At 47.7% G+C, this 18,296-nt stretch overlaps 24 non-coding genes across 24 annotated transcripts; all 24 read right to left on the bottom strand.

Moving 5' to 3' along the window:
• Positions 1-80: 80 nt before the first annotated feature.
• On the bottom strand, positions 81-152 carry TRNAD-GUC (transfer RNA aspartic acid (anticodon GUC)). Its single transcript has one exon. It is a non-coding gene; the product is annotated as a tRNA-Asp (tRNA).
• A 735-nt stretch (positions 153-887) lies between these two features.
• On the bottom strand, positions 888-961 carry TRNAI-AAU (transfer RNA isoleucine (anticodon AAU)). The gene has a single exon. It is a non-coding gene; the product is annotated as a tRNA-Ile (tRNA).
• Positions 962-1,176: 215 nt separating this feature from the next.
• TRNAD-GUC (transfer RNA aspartic acid (anticodon GUC)) lies at positions 1,177-1,248 on the bottom strand. Its single transcript has one exon. It is a non-coding gene; the product is annotated as a tRNA-Asp (tRNA).
• Positions 1,249-1,984: 736 nt separating this feature from the next.
• Positions 1,985-2,058, bottom strand: TRNAI-AAU (transfer RNA isoleucine (anticodon AAU)). The gene has a single exon. It is a non-coding gene; the product is annotated as a tRNA-Ile (tRNA).
• Positions 2,059-2,273: 215 nt separating this feature from the next.
• TRNAD-GUC (transfer RNA aspartic acid (anticodon GUC)) lies at positions 2,274-2,345 on the bottom strand. The gene has a single exon. It is a non-coding gene; the product is annotated as a tRNA-Asp (tRNA).
• A 736-nt stretch (positions 2,346-3,081) lies between these two features.
• TRNAI-AAU (transfer RNA isoleucine (anticodon AAU)) lies at positions 3,082-3,155 on the bottom strand. The gene has a single exon. It is a non-coding gene; the product is annotated as a tRNA-Ile (tRNA).
• A 215-nt stretch (positions 3,156-3,370) lies between these two features.
• Positions 3,371-3,442, bottom strand: TRNAD-GUC (transfer RNA aspartic acid (anticodon GUC)). The gene has a single exon. It is a non-coding gene; the product is annotated as a tRNA-Asp (tRNA).
• Positions 3,443-4,178: 736 nt separating this feature from the next.
• TRNAI-AAU (transfer RNA isoleucine (anticodon AAU)) lies at positions 4,179-4,252 on the bottom strand. The gene has a single exon. It is a non-coding gene; the product is annotated as a tRNA-Ile (tRNA).
• Positions 4,253-4,467: 215 nt separating this feature from the next.
• On the bottom strand, positions 4,468-4,539 carry TRNAD-GUC (transfer RNA aspartic acid (anticodon GUC)). Its single transcript has one exon. It is a non-coding gene; the product is annotated as a tRNA-Asp (tRNA).
• Positions 4,540-5,208: 669 nt separating this feature from the next.
• TRNAI-AAU (transfer RNA isoleucine (anticodon AAU)) lies at positions 5,209-5,282 on the bottom strand. Its single transcript has one exon. It is a non-coding gene; the product is annotated as a tRNA-Ile (tRNA).
• Positions 5,283-5,497: 215 nt separating this feature from the next.
• On the bottom strand, positions 5,498-5,569 carry TRNAD-GUC (transfer RNA aspartic acid (anticodon GUC)). The gene has a single exon. It is a non-coding gene; the product is annotated as a tRNA-Asp (tRNA).
• Positions 5,570-6,305: 736 nt separating this feature from the next.
• TRNAI-AAU (transfer RNA isoleucine (anticodon AAU)) lies at positions 6,306-6,379 on the bottom strand. Its single transcript has one exon. It is a non-coding gene; the product is annotated as a tRNA-Ile (tRNA).
• A 215-nt stretch (positions 6,380-6,594) lies between these two features.
• TRNAD-GUC (transfer RNA aspartic acid (anticodon GUC)) lies at positions 6,595-6,666 on the bottom strand. The gene has a single exon. It is a non-coding gene; the product is annotated as a tRNA-Asp (tRNA).
• Positions 6,667-7,402: 736 nt separating this feature from the next.
• TRNAI-AAU (transfer RNA isoleucine (anticodon AAU)) lies at positions 7,403-7,476 on the bottom strand. The gene has a single exon. It is a non-coding gene; the product is annotated as a tRNA-Ile (tRNA).
• Positions 7,477-7,691: 215 nt separating this feature from the next.
• TRNAD-GUC (transfer RNA aspartic acid (anticodon GUC)) lies at positions 7,692-7,763 on the bottom strand. Its single transcript has one exon. It is a non-coding gene; the product is annotated as a tRNA-Asp (tRNA).
• A 736-nt stretch (positions 7,764-8,499) lies between these two features.
• TRNAI-AAU (transfer RNA isoleucine (anticodon AAU)) lies at positions 8,500-8,573 on the bottom strand. The gene has a single exon. It is a non-coding gene; the product is annotated as a tRNA-Ile (tRNA).
• Positions 8,574-8,788: 215 nt separating this feature from the next.
• Positions 8,789-8,860, bottom strand: TRNAD-GUC (transfer RNA aspartic acid (anticodon GUC)). Its single transcript has one exon. It is a non-coding gene; the product is annotated as a tRNA-Asp (tRNA).
• Positions 8,861-9,529: 669 nt separating this feature from the next.
• TRNAI-AAU (transfer RNA isoleucine (anticodon AAU)) lies at positions 9,530-9,603 on the bottom strand. The gene has a single exon. It is a non-coding gene; the product is annotated as a tRNA-Ile (tRNA).
• A 215-nt stretch (positions 9,604-9,818) lies between these two features.
• Positions 9,819-9,890, bottom strand: TRNAD-GUC (transfer RNA aspartic acid (anticodon GUC)). Its single transcript has one exon. It is a non-coding gene; the product is annotated as a tRNA-Asp (tRNA).
• A 1,025-nt stretch (positions 9,891-10,915) lies between these two features.
• TRNAD-GUC (transfer RNA aspartic acid (anticodon GUC)) lies at positions 10,916-10,987 on the bottom strand. Its single transcript has one exon. It is a non-coding gene; the product is annotated as a tRNA-Asp (tRNA).
• Positions 10,988-12,012: 1,025 nt separating this feature from the next.
• Positions 12,013-12,084, bottom strand: TRNAD-GUC (transfer RNA aspartic acid (anticodon GUC)). The gene has a single exon. It is a non-coding gene; the product is annotated as a tRNA-Asp (tRNA).
• A 1,025-nt stretch (positions 12,085-13,109) lies between these two features.
• Positions 13,110-13,181, bottom strand: TRNAD-GUC (transfer RNA aspartic acid (anticodon GUC)). The gene has a single exon. It is a non-coding gene; the product is annotated as a tRNA-Asp (tRNA).
• Positions 13,182-14,206: 1,025 nt separating this feature from the next.
• Positions 14,207-14,278, bottom strand: TRNAD-GUC (transfer RNA aspartic acid (anticodon GUC)). Its single transcript has one exon. It is a non-coding gene; the product is annotated as a tRNA-Asp (tRNA).
• Positions 14,279-15,236: 958 nt separating this feature from the next.
• TRNAD-GUC (transfer RNA aspartic acid (anticodon GUC)) lies at positions 15,237-15,308 on the bottom strand. Its single transcript has one exon. It is a non-coding gene; the product is annotated as a tRNA-Asp (tRNA).
• Positions 15,309-18,296: the final 2,988 nt, after the last annotated feature.

Genomic DNA, 18,296 nt, shown 5'->3' with positions numbered 1-18,296 from the left:
AAATATCAAAAGCCCCTGAATATGAATTTATTGCCAGCAGGATCAGCTTCTCGGAGCAAATTCAAGAATATAAGAGAGGCCTCCCCGTCGGGGAATCGAACCCCGGTCTCCCGCGTGACAGGCGGGGATACTTACCACTATACTAACGAGGATTGGCTGTGCCGTCACCTCTGGCATCGCACTCCGAGAAAGTGCACACGCGGTATGTGAATGATCAGATGAACCCCTGTTGGCCAGGCTCCTTTTTCGTTTTGGCACTTTCAGACAAGGGAGGCGAGACTGTGAAGAAAACTGCAATTTTTGGGAGAGAGAGCAGCCGCCCTAATGATGGCAAAGCTGTCTATAGTGTCTGGGAGCTTTTGTCAAACTTTTGCTCGGCAGACCAATAATGGCCTCATTCAGACGCTGTATTTTCAGGACGGCATACTGACCCTAGCATGACCTAATATCAAGTCTAGTAAGTTAAAGATTGCCACAGCTACATTGATACATCACCAGAACCGCCGTCAGTGCCTGGCTGCGGAAACAGCACTTCCATCAGCATATGACTACATCAGCATATGAGTTCAACACAAGACCCATCATCAGTACATGAATACAGCACCAGAGACACCATCAGCACATAAACACAGCACCAAGCTTAACACAGAGATCCATTGCAATGGCGCAATGGTCAACAGCAAAATACGCTGCAACTATACTATCTGCTTGCTACAGGCTTCAAATAACACCACCACACCATAGGGACAACTACTTCTGCAAATCAGTTAGGCATGCAATTCTACACAGAAAGCACTATGAACAAAACGCGGAGTAAAAAGAAACAAGCTTCAGCATCGACCTACCTGGGATGAAACGAGTGCACGGGACCTCTAAAAAGCTGTGCTTGGCCCGTACGGGGATCGAACCCGCGACCTTGGCGTTATTAGCACCACGCTCTAACCAACTGAGCTAACCGGCCATGGGTGGGGCGTTTATCCCCTACGCAAAGAACTGGAAATAGGTATGAGCGCAAATAATTCCGTTTTGGGGGGGGGATGGATTTATCACACAATGTAGAGACTTCTGGTGGCAGTAAAGTGACAATCAAACAATAAAATATCAAAAGCCCCTGAATATGAATTTATTGCCAGCAGGATCAGCTTCTCGGAGCAAATTCAAGAATATAAGAGAGGCCTCCCCGTCGGGGAATCGAACCCCGGTCTCCCGCGTGACAGGCGGGGATACTTACCACTATACTAACGAGGATTGGCTGTGCCGTCACCTCTGGCATCGCACTCCGAGAAAGTGCACACGCGGTATGTGAATGATCAGATGAACCCCTGTTGGCCAGGCTCCTTTTTCGTTTTGGCACTTTCAGACAAGGGAGGCGAGACTGTGAAGAAAACTGCAATTTTTGGGAGAGAGAGCAGCCGCCCTAATGATGGCAAAGCTGTCTATAGTGTCTGGGAGCTTTTGTCAAACTTTTGCTCGGCAGACCAATAATGGCCTCATTCAGACAGCTGTATTTTCAGGACGGCATACTGACCCTAGCATGACCTAATATCAAGTCTAGTAAGTTAAAGATTGCCACAGCTACATTGATACATCACCAGAACCGCCGTCAGTGCCTGGCTGCGGAAACAGCACTTCCATCAGCATATGACTACATCAGCATATGAGTTCAACACAAGACCCATCATCAGTACATGAATACAGCACCAGAGACACCATCAGCACATAAACACAGCACCAAGCTTAACACAGAGATCCATTGCAATGGCGCAATGGTCAACAGCAAAATACGCTGCAACTATACTATCTGCTTGCTACAGGCTTCAAATAACACCACCACACCATAGGGACAACTACTTCTGCAAATCAGTTAGGCATGCAATTCTACACAGAAAGCACTATGAACAAAACGCGGAGTAAAAAGAAACAAGCTTCAGCATCGACCTACCTGGGATGAAACGAGTGCACGGGACCTCTAAAAAGCTGTGCTTGGCCCGTACGGGGATCGAACCCGCGACCTTGGCGTTATTAGCACCACGCTCTAACCAACTGAGCTAACCGGCCATGGGTGGGGCGTTTATCCCCTACGCAAAGAACTGGAAATAGGTATGAGCGCAAATAATTCCGTTTTGGGGGGGGGATGGATTTATCACACAATGTAGAGACTTCTGGTGGCAGTAAAGTGACAATCAAACAATAAAATATCAAAAGCCCCTGAATATGAATTTATTGCCAGCAGGATCAGCTTCTCGGAGCAAATTCAAGAATATAAGATAGGCCTCCCCGTCGGGGAATCGAACCCCGGTCTCCCGCGTGACAGGCGGGGATACTTACCACTATACTAACGAGGATTGGCTGTGCCGTCACCTCTGGCATCGCACTCCGAGAAAGTGCACACGCGGTATGTGAATGATCAGATGAACCCCTGTTGGCCAGGCTCCTTTTTCGTTTTGGCACTTTCAGACAAGGGAGGCGAGACTGTGAAGAAAACTGCAATTTTTGGGAGAGAGAGCAGCCGCCCTAATGATGGCAAAGCTGTCTATAGTGTCTGGGAGCTTTTGTCAAACTTTTGCTCGGCAGACCAATAATGGCCTCATTCAGACAGCTGTATTTTCAGGACGGCATACTGACCCTAGCATGACCTAATATCAAGTCTAGTAAGTTAAAGATTGCCACAGCTACATTGATACATCACCAGAACCGCCGTCAGTGCCTGGCTGCGGAAACAGCACTTCCATCAGCATATGACTACATCAGCATATGAGTTCAACACAAGACCCATCATCAGTACATGAATACAGCACCAGAGACACCATCAGCACATAAACACAGCACCAAGCTTAACACAGAGATCCATTGCAATGGCGCAATGGTCAACAGCAAAATACGCTGCAACTATACTATCTGCTTGCTACAGGCTTCAAATAACACCACCACACCATAGGGACAACTACTTCTGCAAATCAGTTAGGCATGCAATTCTACACAGAAAGCACTATGAACAAAACGCGGAGTAAAAAGAAACAAGCTTCAGCATCGACCTACCTGGGATGAAACGAGTGCACGGGACCTCTAAAAAGCTGTGCTTGGCCCGTACGGGGATCGAACCCGCGACCTTGGCGTTATTAGCACCACGCTCTAACCAACTGAGCTAACCGGCCATGGGTGGGGCGTTTATCCCCTACGCAAAGAACTGGAAATAGGTATGAGCGCAAATAATTCCGTTTTGGGGGGGGGATGGATTTATCACACAATGTAGAGACTTCTGGTGGCAGTAAAGTGACAATCAAACAATAAAATATCAAAAGCCCCTGAATATGAATTTATTGCCAGCAGGATCAGCTTCTCGGAGCAAATTCAAGAATATAAGAGAGGCCTCCCCGTCGGGGAATCGAACCCCGGTCTCCCGCGTGACAGGCGGGGATACTTACCACTATACTAACGAGGATTGGCTGTGCCGTCACCTCTGGCATCGCACTCCGAGAAAGTGCACACGCGGTATGTGAATGATCAGATGAACCCCTGTTGGCCAGGCTCCTTTTTCGTTTTGGCACTTTCAGACAAGGGAGGCGAGACTGTGAAGAAAACTGCAATTTTTGGGAGAGAGAGCAGCCGCCCTAATGATGGCAAAGCTGTCTATAGTGTCTGGGAGCTTTTGTCAAACTTTTGCTCGGCAGACCAATAATGGCCTCATTCAGACAGCTGTATTTTCAGGACGGCATACTGACCCTAGCATGACCTAATATCAAGTCTAGTAAGTTAAAGATTGCCACAGCTACATTGATACATCACCAGAACCGCCGTCAGTGCCTGGCTGCGGAAACAGCACTTCCATCAGCATATGACTACATCAGCATATGAGTTCAACACAAGACCCATCATCAGTACATGAATACAGCACCAGAGACACCATCAGCACATAAACACAGCACCAAGCTTAACACAGAGATCCATTGCAATGGCGCAATGGTCAACAGCAAAATACGCTGCAACTATACTATCTGCTTGCTACAGGCTTCAAATAACACCACCACACCATAGGGACAACTACTTCTGCAAATCAGTTAGGCATGCAATTCTACACAGAAAGCACTATGAACAAAACGCGGAGTAAAAAGAAACAAGCTTCAGCATCGACCTACCTGGGATGAAACGAGTGCACGGGACCTCTAAAAAGCTGTGCTTGGCCCGTACGGGGATCGAACCCGCGACCTTGGCGTTATTAGCACCACGCTCTAACCAACTGAGCTAACCGGCCATGGGTGGGGCGTTTATCCCCTACGCAAAGAACTGGAAATAGGTATGAGCGCAAATAATTCCGTTTTGGGGGGGGGATGGATTTATCACACAATGTAGAGACTTCTGGTGGCAGTAAAGTGACAATCAAACAATAAAATATCAAAAGCCCCTGAATATGAATTTATTGCCAGCAGGATCAGCTTCTCGGAGCAAATTCAAGAATATAAGAGAGGCCTCCCCGTCGGGGAATCGAACCCCGGTCTCCCGCGTGACAGGCGGGGATACTTACCACTATACTAACGAGGATTAACCCCTGTTGGCCAGGCTCCTTTTTCGTTTTGGCACTTTCAGACAAGGGAGGCGAGACTGTGAAGAAAACTGCAATTTTTGGGAGAGAGAGCAGCCGCCCTAATGATGGCAAAGCTGTCTATAGTGTCTGGGAGCTTTTGTCAAACTTTTGCTCGGCAGACCAATAATGGCCTCATTCAGACAGCTGTATTTTCAGGACGGCATACTGACCCTAGCATGACCTAATATCAAGTCTAGTAAGTTAAAGATTGCCACAGCTACATTGATACATCACCAGAACCGCCGTCAGTGCCTGGCTGCGGAAACAGCACTTCCATCAGCATATGACTACATCAGCATATGAGTTCAACACAAGACCCATCATCAGTACATGAATACAGCACCAGAGACACCATCAGCACATAAACACAGCACCAAGCTTAACACAGAGATCCATTGCAATGGCGCAATGGTCAACAGCAAAATACGCTGCAACTATACTATCTGCTTGCTACAGGCTTCAAATAACACCACCACACCATAGGGACAACTACTTCTGCAAATCAGTTAGGCATGCAATTCTACACAGAAAGCACTATGAACAAAACGCGGAGTAAAAAGAAACAAGCTTCAGCATCGACCTACCTGGGATGAAACGAGTGCACGGGACCTCTAAAAAGCTGTGCTTGGCCCGTACGGGGATCGAACCCGCGACCTTGGCGTTATTAGCACCACGCTCTAACCAACTGAGCTAACCGGCCATGGGTGGGGCGTTTATCCCCTACGCAAAGAACTGGAAATAGGTATGAGCGCAAATAATTCCGTTTTGGGGGGGGGATGGATTTATCACACAATGTAGAGACTTCTGGTGGCAGTAAAGTGACAATCAAACAATAAAATATCAAAAGCCCCTGAATATGAATTTATTGCCAGCAGGATCAGCTTCTCGGAGCAAATTCAAGAATATAAGAGAGGCCTCCCCGTCGGGGAATCGAACCCCGGTCTCCCGCGTGACAGGCGGGGATACTTACCACTATACTAACGAGGATTGGCTGTGCCGTCACCTCTGGCATCGCACTCCGAGAAAGTGCACACGCGGTATGTGAATGATCAGATGAACCCCTGTTGGCCAGGCTCCTTTTTCGTTTTGGCACTTTCAGACAAGGGAGGCGAGACTGTGAAGAAAACTGCAATTTTTGGGAGAGAGAGCAGCCGCCCTAATGATGGCAAAGCTGTCTATAGTGTCTGGGAGCTTTTGTCAAACTTTTGCTCGGCAGACCAATAATGGCCTCATTCAGACAGCTGTATTTTCAGGACGGCATACTGACCCTAGCATGACCTAATATCAAGTCTAGTAAGTTAAAGATTGCCACAGCTACATTGATACATCACCAGAACCGCCGTCAGTGCCTGGCTGCGGAAACAGCACTTCCATCAGCATATGACTACATCAGCATATGAGTTCAACACAAGACCCATCATCAGTACATGAATACAGCACCAGAGACACCATCAGCACATAAACACAGCACCAAGCTTAACACAGAGATCCATTGCAATGGCGCAATGGTCAACAGCAAAATACGCTGCAACTATACTATCTGCTTGCTACAGGCTTCAAATAACACCACCACACCATAGGGACAACTACTTCTGCAAATCAGTTAGGCATGCAATTCTACACAGAAAGCACTATGAACAAAACGCGGAGTAAAAAGAAACAAGCTTCAGCATCGACCTACCTGGGATGAAACGAGTGCACGGGACCTCTAAAAAGCTGTGCTTGGCCCGTACGGGGATCGAACCCGCGACCTTGGCGTTATTAGCACCACGCTCTAACCAACTGAGCTAACCGGCCATGGGTGGGGCGTTTATCCCCTACGCAAAGAACTGGAAATAGGTATGAGCGCAAATAATTCCGTTTTGGGGGGGGGATGGATTTATCACACAATGTAGAGACTTCTGGTGGCAGTAAAGTGACAATCAAACAATAAAATATCAAAAGCCCCTGAATATGAATTTATTGCCAGCAGGATCAGCTTCTCGGAGCAAATTCAAGAATATAAGAGAGGCCTCCCCGTCGGGGAATCGAACCCCGGTCTCCCGCGTGACAGGCGGGGATACTTACCACTATACTAACGAGGATTGGCTGTGCCGTCACCTCTGGCATCGCACTCCGAGAAAGTGCACACGCGGTATGTGAATGATCAGATGAACCCCTGTTGGCCAGGCTCCTTTTTCGTTTTGGCACTTTCAGACAAGGGAGGCGAGACTGTGAAGAAAACTGCAATTTTTGGGAGAGAGAGCAGCCGCCCTAATGATGGCAAAGCTGTCTATAGTGTCTGGGAGCTTTTGTCAAACTTTTGCTCGGCAGACCAATAATGGCCTCATTCAGACAGCTGTATTTTCAGGACGGCATACTGACCCTAGCATGACCTAATATCAAGTCTAGTAAGTTAAAGATTGCCACAGCTACATTGATACATCACCAGAACCGCCGTCAGTGCCTGGCTGCGGAAACAGCACTTCCATCAGCATATGACTACATCAGCATATGAGTTCAACACAAGACCCATCATCAGTACATGAATACAGCACCAGAGACACCATCAGCACATAAACACAGCACCAAGCTTAACACAGAGATCCATTGCAATGGCGCAATGGTCAACAGCAAAATACGCTGCAACTATACTATCTGCTTGCTACAGGCTTCAAATAACACCACCACACCATAGGGACAACTACTTCTGCAAATCAGTTAGGCATGCAATTCTACACAGAAAGCACTATGAACAAAACGCGGAGTAAAAAGAAACAAGCTTCAGCATCGACCTACCTGGGATGAAACGAGTGCACGGGACCTCTAAAAAGCTGTGCTTGGCCCGTACGGGGATCGAACCCGCGACCTTGGCGTTATTAGCACCACGCTCTAACCAACTGAGCTAACCGGCCATGGGTGGGGCGTTTATCCCCTACGCAAAGAACTGGAAATAGGTATGAGCGCAAATAATTCCGTTTTGGGGGGGGGATGGATTTATCACACAATGTAGAGACTTCTGGTGGCAGTAAAGTGACAATCAAACAATAAAATATCAAAAGCCCCTGAATATGAATTTATTGCCAGCAGGATCAGCTTCTCGGAGCAAATTCAAGAATATAAGAGAGGCCTCCCCGTCGGGGAATCGAACCCCGGTCTCCCGCGTGACAGGCGGGGATACTTACCACTATACTAACGAGGATTGGCTGTGCCGTCACCTCTGGCATCGCACTCCGAGAAAGTGCACACGCGGTATGTGAATGATCAGATGAACCCCTGTTGGCCAGGCTCCTTTTTCGTTTTGGCACTTTCAGACAAGGGAGGCGAGACTGTGAAGAAAACTGCAATTTTTGGGAGAGAGAGCAGCCGCCCTAATGATGGCAAAGCTGTCTATAGTGTCTGGGAGCTTTTGTCAAACTTTTGCTCGGCAGACCAATAATGGCCTCATTCAGACAGCTGTATTTTCAGGACGGCATACTGACCCTAGCATGACCTAATATCAAGTCTAGTAAGTTAAAGATTGCCACAGCTACATTGATACATCACCAGAACCGCCGTCAGTGCCTGGCTGCGGAAACAGCACTTCCATCAGCATATGACTACATCAGCATATGAGTTCAACACAAGACCCATCATCAGTACATGAATACAGCACCAGAGACACCATCAGCACATAAACACAGCACCAAGCTTAACACAGAGATCCATTGCAATGGCGCAATGGTCAACAGCAAAATACGCTGCAACTATACTATCTGCTTGCTACAGGCTTCAAATAACACCACCACACCATAGGGACAACTACTTCTGCAAATCAGTTAGGCATGCAATTCTACACAGAAAGCACTATGAACAAAACGCGGAGTAAAAAGAAACAAGCTTCAGCATCGACCTACCTGGGATGAAACGAGTGCACGGGACCTCTAAAAAGCTGTGCTTGGCCCGTACGGGGATCGAACCCGCGACCTTGGCGTTATTAGCACCACGCTCTAACCAACTGAGCTAACCGGCCATGGGTGGGGCGTTTATCCCCTACGCAAAGAACTGGAAATAGGTATGAGCGCAAATAATTCCGTTTTGGGGGGGGGATGGATTTATCACACAATGTAGAGACTTCTGGTGGCAGTAAAGTGACAATCAAACAATAAAATATCAAAAGCCCCTGAATATGAATTTATTGCCAGCAGGATCAGCTTCTCGGAGCAAATTCAAGAATATAAGAGAGGCCTCCCCGTCGGGGAATCGAACCCCGGTCTCCCGCGTGACAGGCGGGGATACTTACCACTATACTAACGAGGATTAACCCCTGTTGGCCAGGCTCCTTTTTCGTTTTGGCACTTTCAGACAAGGGAGGCGAGACTGTGAAGAAAACTGCAATTTTTGGGAGAGAGAGCAGCCGCCCTAATGATGGCAAAGCTGTCTATAGTGTCTGGGAGCTTTTGTCAAACTTTTGCTCGGCAGACCAATAATGGCCTCATTCAGACAGCTGTATTTTCAGGACGGCATACTGACCCTAGCATGACCTAATATCAAGTCTAGTAAGTTAAAGATTGCCACAGCTACATTGATACATCACCAGAACCGCCGTCAGTGCCTGGCTGCGGAAACAGCACTTCCATCAGCATATGACTACATCAGCATATGAGTTCAACACAAGACCCATCATCAGTACATGAATACAGCACCAGAGACACCATCAGCACATAAACACAGCACCAAGCTTAACACAGAGATCCATTGCAATGGCGCAATGGTCAACAGCAAAATACGCTGCAACTATACTATCTGCTTGCTACAGGCTTCAAATAACACCACCACACCATAGGGACAACTACTTCTGCAAATCAGTTAGGCATGCAATTCTACACAGAAAGCACTATGAACAAAACGCGGAGTAAAAAGAAACAAGCTTCAGCATCGACCTACCTGGGATGAAACGAGTGCACGGGACCTCTAAAAAGCTGTGCTTGGCCCGTACGGGGATCGAACCCGCGACCTTGGCGTTATTAGCACCACGCTCTAACCAACTGAGCTAACCGGCCATGGGTGGGGCGTTTATCCCCTACGCAAAGAACTGGAAATAGGTATGAGCGCAAATAATTCCGTTTTGGGGGGGGGATGGATTTATCACACAATGTAGAGACTTCTGGTGGCAGTAAAGTGACAATCAAACAATAAAATATCAAAAGCCCCTGAATATGAATTTATTGCCAGCAGGATCAGCTTCTCGGAGCAAATTCAAGAATATAAGAGAGGCCTCCCCGTCGGGGAATCGAACCCCGGTCTCCCGCGTGACAGGCGGGGATACTTACCACTATACTAACGAGGATTGGCTGTGCCGTCACCTCTGGCATCGCACTCCGAGAAAGTGCACACGCGGTATGTGAATGATCAGATGAACCCCTGTTGGCCAGGCTCCTTTTTCGTTTTGGCACTTTCAGACAAGGGAGGCGAGACTGTGAAGAAAACTGCAATTTTTGGGAGAGAGAGCAGCCGCCCTAATGATGGCAAAGCTGTCTATAGTGTCTGGGAGCTTTTGTCAAACTTTTGCTCGGCAGACCAATAATGGCCTCATTCAGACAGCTGTATTTTCAGGACGGCATACTGACCCTAGCATGACCTAATATCAAGTCTAGTAAGTTAAAGATTGCCACAGCTACATTGATACATCACCAGAACCGCCGTCAGTGCCTGGCTGCGGAAACAGCACTTCCATCAGCATATGACTACATCAGCATATGAGTTCAACACAAGACCCATCATCAGTACATGAATACAGCACCAGAGACACCATCAGCACATAAACACAGCACCAAGCTTAACACAGAGATCCATTGCAATGGCGCAATGGTCAACAGCAAAATACGCTGCAACTATACTATCTGCTTGCTACAGGCTTCAAATAACACCACCACACCATAGGGACAACTACTTCTGCAAATCAGTTAGGCATGCAATTCTACACAGAAAGCACTATGAACAAAACGCGGAGTAAAAAGAAACAAGCTTCAGCATCGACCTACCTGGGATGAAACGAGTGCACGGGACCTCTAAAAAGCTGTGCTTGGCCCGTACGGGGATCGAACCCGCGACCTTGGCGTTATTAGCACCACGCTCTAACCAACTGAGCTAACCGGCCATGGGTGGGGCGTTTATCCCCTACGCAAAGAACTGGAAATAGGTATGAGCGCAAATAATTCCGTTTTGGGGGGGGGATGGATTTATCACACAATGTAGAGACTTCTGGTGGCAGTAAAGTGACAATCAAACAATAAAATATCAAAAGCCCCTGAATATGAATTTATTGCCAGCAGGATCAGCTTCTCGGAGCAAATTCAAGAATATAAGAGAGGCCTCCCCGTCGGGGAATCGAACCCCGGTCTCCCGCGTGACAGGCGGGGATACTTACCACTATACTAACGAGGATTGGCTGTGCCGTCACCTCTGGCATCGCACTCCGAGAAAGTGCACACGCGGTATGTGAATGATCAGATGAACCCCTGTTGGCCAGGCTCCTTTTTCGTTTTGGCACTTTCAGACAAGGGAGGCGAGACTGTGAAGAAAACTGCAATTTTTGGGAGAGAGAGCAGCCGCCCTAATGATGGCAAAGCTGTCTATAGTGTCTGGGAGCTTTTGTCAAACTTTTGCTCGGCAGACCAATAATGGCCTCATTCAGACAGCTGTATTTTCAGGACGGCATACTGACCCTAGCATGACCTAATATCAAGTCTAGTAAGTTAAAGATTGCCACAGCTACATTGATACATCACCAGAACCGCCGTCAGTGCCTGGCTGCGGAAACAGCACTTCCATCAGCATATGACTACATCAGCATATGAGTTCAACACAAGACCCATCATCAGTACATGAATACAGCACCAGAGACACCATCAGCACATAAACACAGCACCAAGCTTAACACAGAGATCCATTGCAATGGCGCAATGGTCAACAGCAAAATACGCTGCAACTATACTATCTGCTTGCTACAGGCTTCAAATAACACCACCACACCATAGGGACAACTACTTCTGCAAATCAGTTAGGCATGCAATTCTACACAGAAAGCACTATGAACAAAACGCGGAGTAAAAAGAAACAAGCTTCAGCATCGACCTACCTGGGATGAAACGAGTGCACGGGACCTCTAAAAAGCTGTGCTTGGCCCGTACGGGGATCGAACCCGCGACCTTGGCGTTATTAGCACCACGCTCTAACCAACTGAGCTAACCGGCCATGGGTGGGGCGTTTATCCCCTACGCAAAGAACTGGAAATAGGTATGAGCGCAAATAATTCCGTTTTGGGGGGGGGATGGATTTATCACACAATGTAGAGACTTCTGGTGGCAGTAAAGTGACAATCAAACAATAAAATATCAAAAGCCCCTGAATATGAATTTATTGCCAGCAGGATCAGCTTCTCGGAGCAAATTCAAGAATATAAGATAGGCCTCCCCGTCGGGGAATCGAACCCCGGTCTCCCGCGTGACAGGCGGGGATACTTACCACTATACTAACGAGGATTGGCTGTGCCGTCACCTCTGGCATCGCACTCCGAGAAAGTGCACACGCGGTATGTGAATGATCAGATGAACCCCTGTTGGCCAGGCTCCTTTTTCGTTTTGGCACTTTCAGACAAGGGAGGCGAGACTGTGAAGAAAACTGCAATTTTTGGGAGAGAGAGCAGCCGCCCTAATGATGGCAAAGCTGTCTATAGTGTCTGGGAGCTTTTGTCAAACTTTTGCTCGGCAGACCAATAATGGCCTCATTCAGACAGCTGTATTTTCAGGACGGCATACTGACCCTAGCATGACCTAATATCAAGTCTAGTAAGTTAAAGATTGCCACAGCTACATTGATACATCACCAGAACCGCCGTCAGTGCCTGGCTGCGGAAACAGCACTTCCATCAGCATATGACTACATCAGCATATGAGTTCAACACAAGACCCATCATCAGTACATGAATACAGCACCAGAGACACCATCAGCACATAAACACAGCACCAAGCTTAACACAGAGATCCATTGCAATGGCACAATGGTCAACAGCAAAATACGCTGCAACTATACTATCTGCTTGCTACAGGCTTCAAATAACACCACCACACCATAGGGACAACTACTTCTGCAAATCAGTTAGGCATGCAATTCTACACAGAAAGCACTATGAACAAAACGCGGAGTAAAAAGAAACAAGCTTCAGCATCGACCTACCTGGGATGAAACGAGTGCACGGGACCTCTAAAAAGCTGTGCTTGGCCCGTACGGGGATCGAACCCGCGACCTTGGCGTTATTAGCACCACGCTCTAACCAACTGAGCTAACCGGCCATGGGTGGGGCGTTTATCCCCTACGCAAAGAACTGGAAATAGGTATGAGCGCAAATAATTCCGTTTTGGGGGGGGGATGGATTTATCACACAATGTAGAGACTTCTGGTGGCAGTAAAGTGACAATCAAACAATAAAATATCAAAAGCCCCTGAATATGAATTTATTGCCAGCAGGATCAGCTTCTCGGAGCAAATTCAAGAATATAAGAGAGGCCTCCCCGTCGGGGAATCGAACCCCGGTCTCCCGCGTGACAGGCGGGGATACTTACCACTATACTAACGAGGATTGGCTGTGCCGTCACCTCTGGCATCGCACTCCGAGAAAGTGCACACGCGGTATGTGAATGATCAGATGAACCCCTGTTGGCCAGGCTCCTTTTTCGTTTTGGCACTTTCAGACAAGGGAGGCGAGACTGTGAAGAAAACTGCAATTTTTGGGAGAGAGAGCAGCCGCCCTAATGATGGCAAAGCTGTCTATAGTGTCTGGGAGCTTTTGTCAAACTTTTGCTCGGCAGACCAATAATGGCCTCATTCAGACAGCTGTATTTTCAGGACGGCATACTGACCCTAGCATGACCTAATATCAAGTCTAGTAAGTTAAAGATTGCCACAGCTACATTGATACATCACCAGAACCGCCGTCAGTGCCTGGCTGCGGAAACAGCACTTCCATCAGCATATGACTACATCAGCATATGAGTTCAACACAAGACCCATCATCAGTACATGAATACAGCACCAGAGACACCATCAGCACATAAACACAGCACCAAGCTTAACACAGAGATCCATTGCAATGGCGCAATGGTCAACAGCAAAATACGCTGCAACTATACTATCTGCTTGCTACAGGCTTCAAATAACACCACCACACCATAGGGACAACTACTTCTGCAAATCAGTTAGGCATGCAATTCTACACAGAAAGCACTATGAACAAAACGCGGAGTAAAAAGAAACAAGCTTCAGCATCGACCTACCTGGGATGAAACGAGTGCACGGGACCTCTAAAAAGCTGTGCTTGGCCCGTACGGGGATCGAACCCGCGACCTTGGCGTTATTAGCACCACGCTCTAACCAACTGAGCTAACCGGCCATGGGTGGGGCGTTTATCCCCTACGCAAAGAACTGGAAATAGGTATGAGCGCAAATAATTCCGTTTTGGGGGGGGGATGGATTTATCACACAATGTAGAGACTTCTGGTGGCAGTAAAGTGACAATCAAACAATAAAATATCAAAAGCCCCTGAATATGAATTTATTGCCAGCAGGATCAGCTTCTCGGAGCAAATTCAAGAATATAAGAGAGGCCTCCCCGTCGGGGAATCGAACCCCGGTCTCCCGCGTGACAGGCGGGGATACTTACCACTATACTAACGAGGATTAACCCCTGTTGGCCAGGCTCCTTTTTCGTTTTGGCACTTTCAGACAAGGGAGGCGAGACTGTGAAGAAAACTGCAATTTTTGGGAGAGAGAGCAGCCGCCCTAATGATGGCAAAGCTGTCTATAGTGTCTGGGAGCTTTTGTCAAACTTTTGCTCGGCAGACCAATAATGGCCTCATTCAGACAGCTGTATTTTCAGGACGGCATACTGACCCTAGCATGACCTAATATCAAGTCTAGTAAGTTAAAGATTGCCACAGCTACATTGATACATCACCAGAACCGCCGTCAGTGCCTGGCTGCGGAAACAGCACTTCCATCAGCATATGACTACATCAGCATATGAGTTCAACACAAGACCCATCATCAGTACATGAATACAGCACCAGAGACACCATCAGCACATAAACACAGCACCAAGCTTAACACAGAGATCCATTGCAATGGCGCAATGGTCAACAGCAAAATACGCTGCAACTATACTATCTGCTTGCTACAGGCTTCAAATAACACCACCACACCATAGGGACAACTACTTCTGCAAATCAGTTAGGCATGCAATTCTACACAGAAAGCACTATGAACAAAACGCGGAGTAAAAAGAAACAAGCTTCAGCATCGACCTACCTGGGATGAAACGAGTGCACGGGACCTCTAAAAAGCTGTGCTTGGCCCGTACGGGGATCGAACCCGCGACCTTGGCGTTATTAGCACCACGCTCTAACCAACTGAGCTAACCGGCCATGGGTGGGGCGTTTATCCCCTACGCAAAGAACTGGAAATAGGTATGAGCGCAAATAATTCCGTTTTGGGGGGGGGATGGATTTATCACACAATGTAGAGACTTCTGGTGGCAGTAAAGTGACAATCAAACAATAAAATATCAAAAGCCCCTGAATATGAATTTATTGCCAGCAGGATCAGCTTCTCGGAGCAAATTCAAGAATATAAGAGAGGCCTCCCCGTCGGGGAATCGAACCCCGGTCTCCCGCGTGACAGGCGGGGATACTTACCACTATACTAACGAGGATTGGCTGTGCCGTCACCTCTGGCATCGCACTCCGAGAAAGTGCACACGCGGTATGTGAATGATCAGATGAACCCCTGTTGGCCAGGCTCCTTTTTCGTTTTGGCACTTTCAGACAAGGGAGGCGAGACTGTGAAGAAAACTGCAATTTTTGGGAGAGAGAGCAGCCGCCCTAATGATGGCAAAGCTGTCTATAGTGTCTGGGAGCTTTTGTCAAACTTTTGCTCGGCAGACCAATAATGGCCTCATTCAGACAGCTGTATTTTCAGGACGGCATACTGACCCTAGCATGACCTAATATCAAGTCTAGTAAGTTAAAGATTGCCACAGCTACATTGATACATCACCAGAACCGCCGTCAGTGCCTGGCTGCGGAAACAGCACTTCCATCAGCATATGACTACATCAGCATATGAGTTCAACACAAGACCCATCATCAGTACATGAATACAGCACCAGAGACACCATCAGCACATAAACACAGCACCAAGCTTAACACAGAGATCCATTGCAATGGCGCAATGGTCAACAGCAAAATACGCTGCAACTATACTATCTGCTTGCTACAGGCTTCAAATAACACCACCACACCATAGGGACAACTACTTCTGCAAATCAGTTAGGCATGCAATTCTACACAGAAAGCACTATGAACAAAACGCGGAGTAAAAAGAAACAAGCTTCAGCATCGACCTACCTGGGATGAAACGAGTGCACGGGACCTCTAAAAAGCTGTGCTTGGCCCGTACGGGGATCGAACCCGCGACCTTGGCGTTATTAGCACCACGCTCTAACCAACTGAGCTAACCGGCCATGGGTGGGGCGTTTATCCCCTACGCAAAGAACTGGAAATAGGTATGAGCGCAAATAATTCCGTTTTGGGGGGGGGATGGATTTATCACACAATGTAGAGACTTCTGGTGGCAGTAAAGTGACAATCAAACAATAAAATATCAAAAGCCCCTGAATATGAATTTATTGCCAGCAGGATCAGCTTCTCGGAGCAAATTCAAGAATATAAGAGAGGCCTCCCCGTCGGGGAATCGAACCCCGGTCTCCCGCGTGACAGGCGGGGATACTTACCACTATACTAACGAGGATTGGCTGTGCCGTCACCTCTGGCATCGCACTCCGAGAAAGTGCACACGCGGTATGTGAATGATCAGATGAACCCCTGTTGGCCAGGCTCCTTTTTCGTTTTGGCACTTTCAGACAAGGGAGGCGAGACTGTGAAGAAAACTGCAATTTTTGGGAGAGAGAGCAGCCGCCCTAATGATGGCAAAGCTGTCTATAGTGTCTGGGAGCTTTTGTCAAACTTTTGCTCGGCAGACCAATAATGGCCTCATTCAGACAGCTGTATTTTCAGGACGGCATACTGACCCTAGCATGACCTAATATCAAGTCTAGTAAGTTAAAGATTGCCACAGCTACATTGATACATCACCAGAACCGCCGTCAGTGCCTGGCTGCGGAAACAGCACTTCCATCAGCATATGACTACATCAGCATATGAGTTCAACACAAGACCCATCATCAGTACATGAATACAGCACCAGAGACACCATCAGCACATAAACACAGCACCAAGCTTAACACAGAGATCCATTGCAATGGCGCAATGGTCAACAGCAAAATACGCTGCAACTATACTATCTGCTTGCTACAGGCTTCAAATAACACCACCACACCATAGGGACAACTACTTCTGCAAATCAGTTAGGCATGCAATTCTACACAGAAAGCACTATGAACAAAACGCGGAGTAAAAAGAAACAAGCTTCAGCATCGACCTACCTGGGATGAAACGAGTGCACGGGACCTCTAAAAAGCTGTGCTTGGCCCGTACGGGGATCGAACCCGCGACCTTGGCGTTATTAGCACCACGCTCTAACCAACTGAGCTAACCGGCCATGGGTGGGGCGTTTATCCCCTACGCAAAGAACTGGAAATAGGTATGAGCGCAAATAATTCCGTTTTGGGGGGGGGATGGATTTATCACACAATGTAGAGACTTCTGGTGGCAGTAAAGTGACAATCAAACAATAAAATATCAAAAGCCCCTGAATATGAATTTATTGCCAGCAGGATCAGCTTCTCGGAGCAAATTCAAGAATATAAGAGAGGCCTCCCCGTCGGGGAATCGAACCCCGGTCTCCCGCGTGACAGGCGGGGATACTTACCACTATACTAACGAGGATTGGCTGTGCCGTCACCTCTGGCATCGCACTCCGAGAAAGTGCACACGCGGTATGTGAATGATCAGATGAACCCCTGTTGGCCAGGCTCCTTTTTCGTTTTGGCACTTTCAGACAAGGGAGGCGAGACTGTGAAGAAAACTGCAATTTTTGGGAGAGAGAGCAGCCGCCCTAATGATGGCAAAGCTGTCTATAGTGTCTGGGAGCTTTTGTCAAACTTTTGCTCGGCAGACCAATAATGGCCTCATTCAGACAGCTGTATTTTCAGGACGGCATACTGACCCTAGCATGACCTAATATCAAGTCTAGTAAGTTAAAGATTGCCACAGCTACATTGATACATCACCAGAACCGCCGTCAGTGCCTGGCTGCGGAAACAGCACTTCCATCAGCATATGACTACATCAGCATATGAGTTCAACACAAGACCCATCATCAGTACATGAATACAGCACCAGAGACACCATCAGCACATAAACACAGCACCAAGCTTAACACAGAGATCCATTGCAATGGCGCAATGGTCAACAGCAAAATACGCTGCAACTATACTATCTGCTTGCTACAGGCTTCAAATAACACCACCACACCATAGGGACAACTACTTCTGCAAATCAGTTAGGCATGCAATTCTACACAGAAAGCACTATGAACAAAACGCGGAGTAAAAAGAAACAAGCTTCAGCATCGACCTACCTGGGATGAAACGAGTGCACGGGACCTCTAAAAAGCTGTGCTTGGCCCGTACGGGGATCGAACCCGCGACCTTGGCGTTATTAGCACCACGCTCTAACCA

The sequence above is a fragment of the Ranitomeya imitator genome, chromosome 4 (genome assembly GCF_032444005.1).
Source record: "Ranitomeya imitator isolate aRanImi1 chromosome 4, aRanImi1.pri, whole genome shotgun sequence".
NCBI lineage: Eukaryota > Metazoa > Chordata > Amphibia > Anura > Dendrobatidae > Ranitomeya > Ranitomeya imitator.
This window is presented reverse-complemented; position numbering and strand designations above follow the sequence as displayed.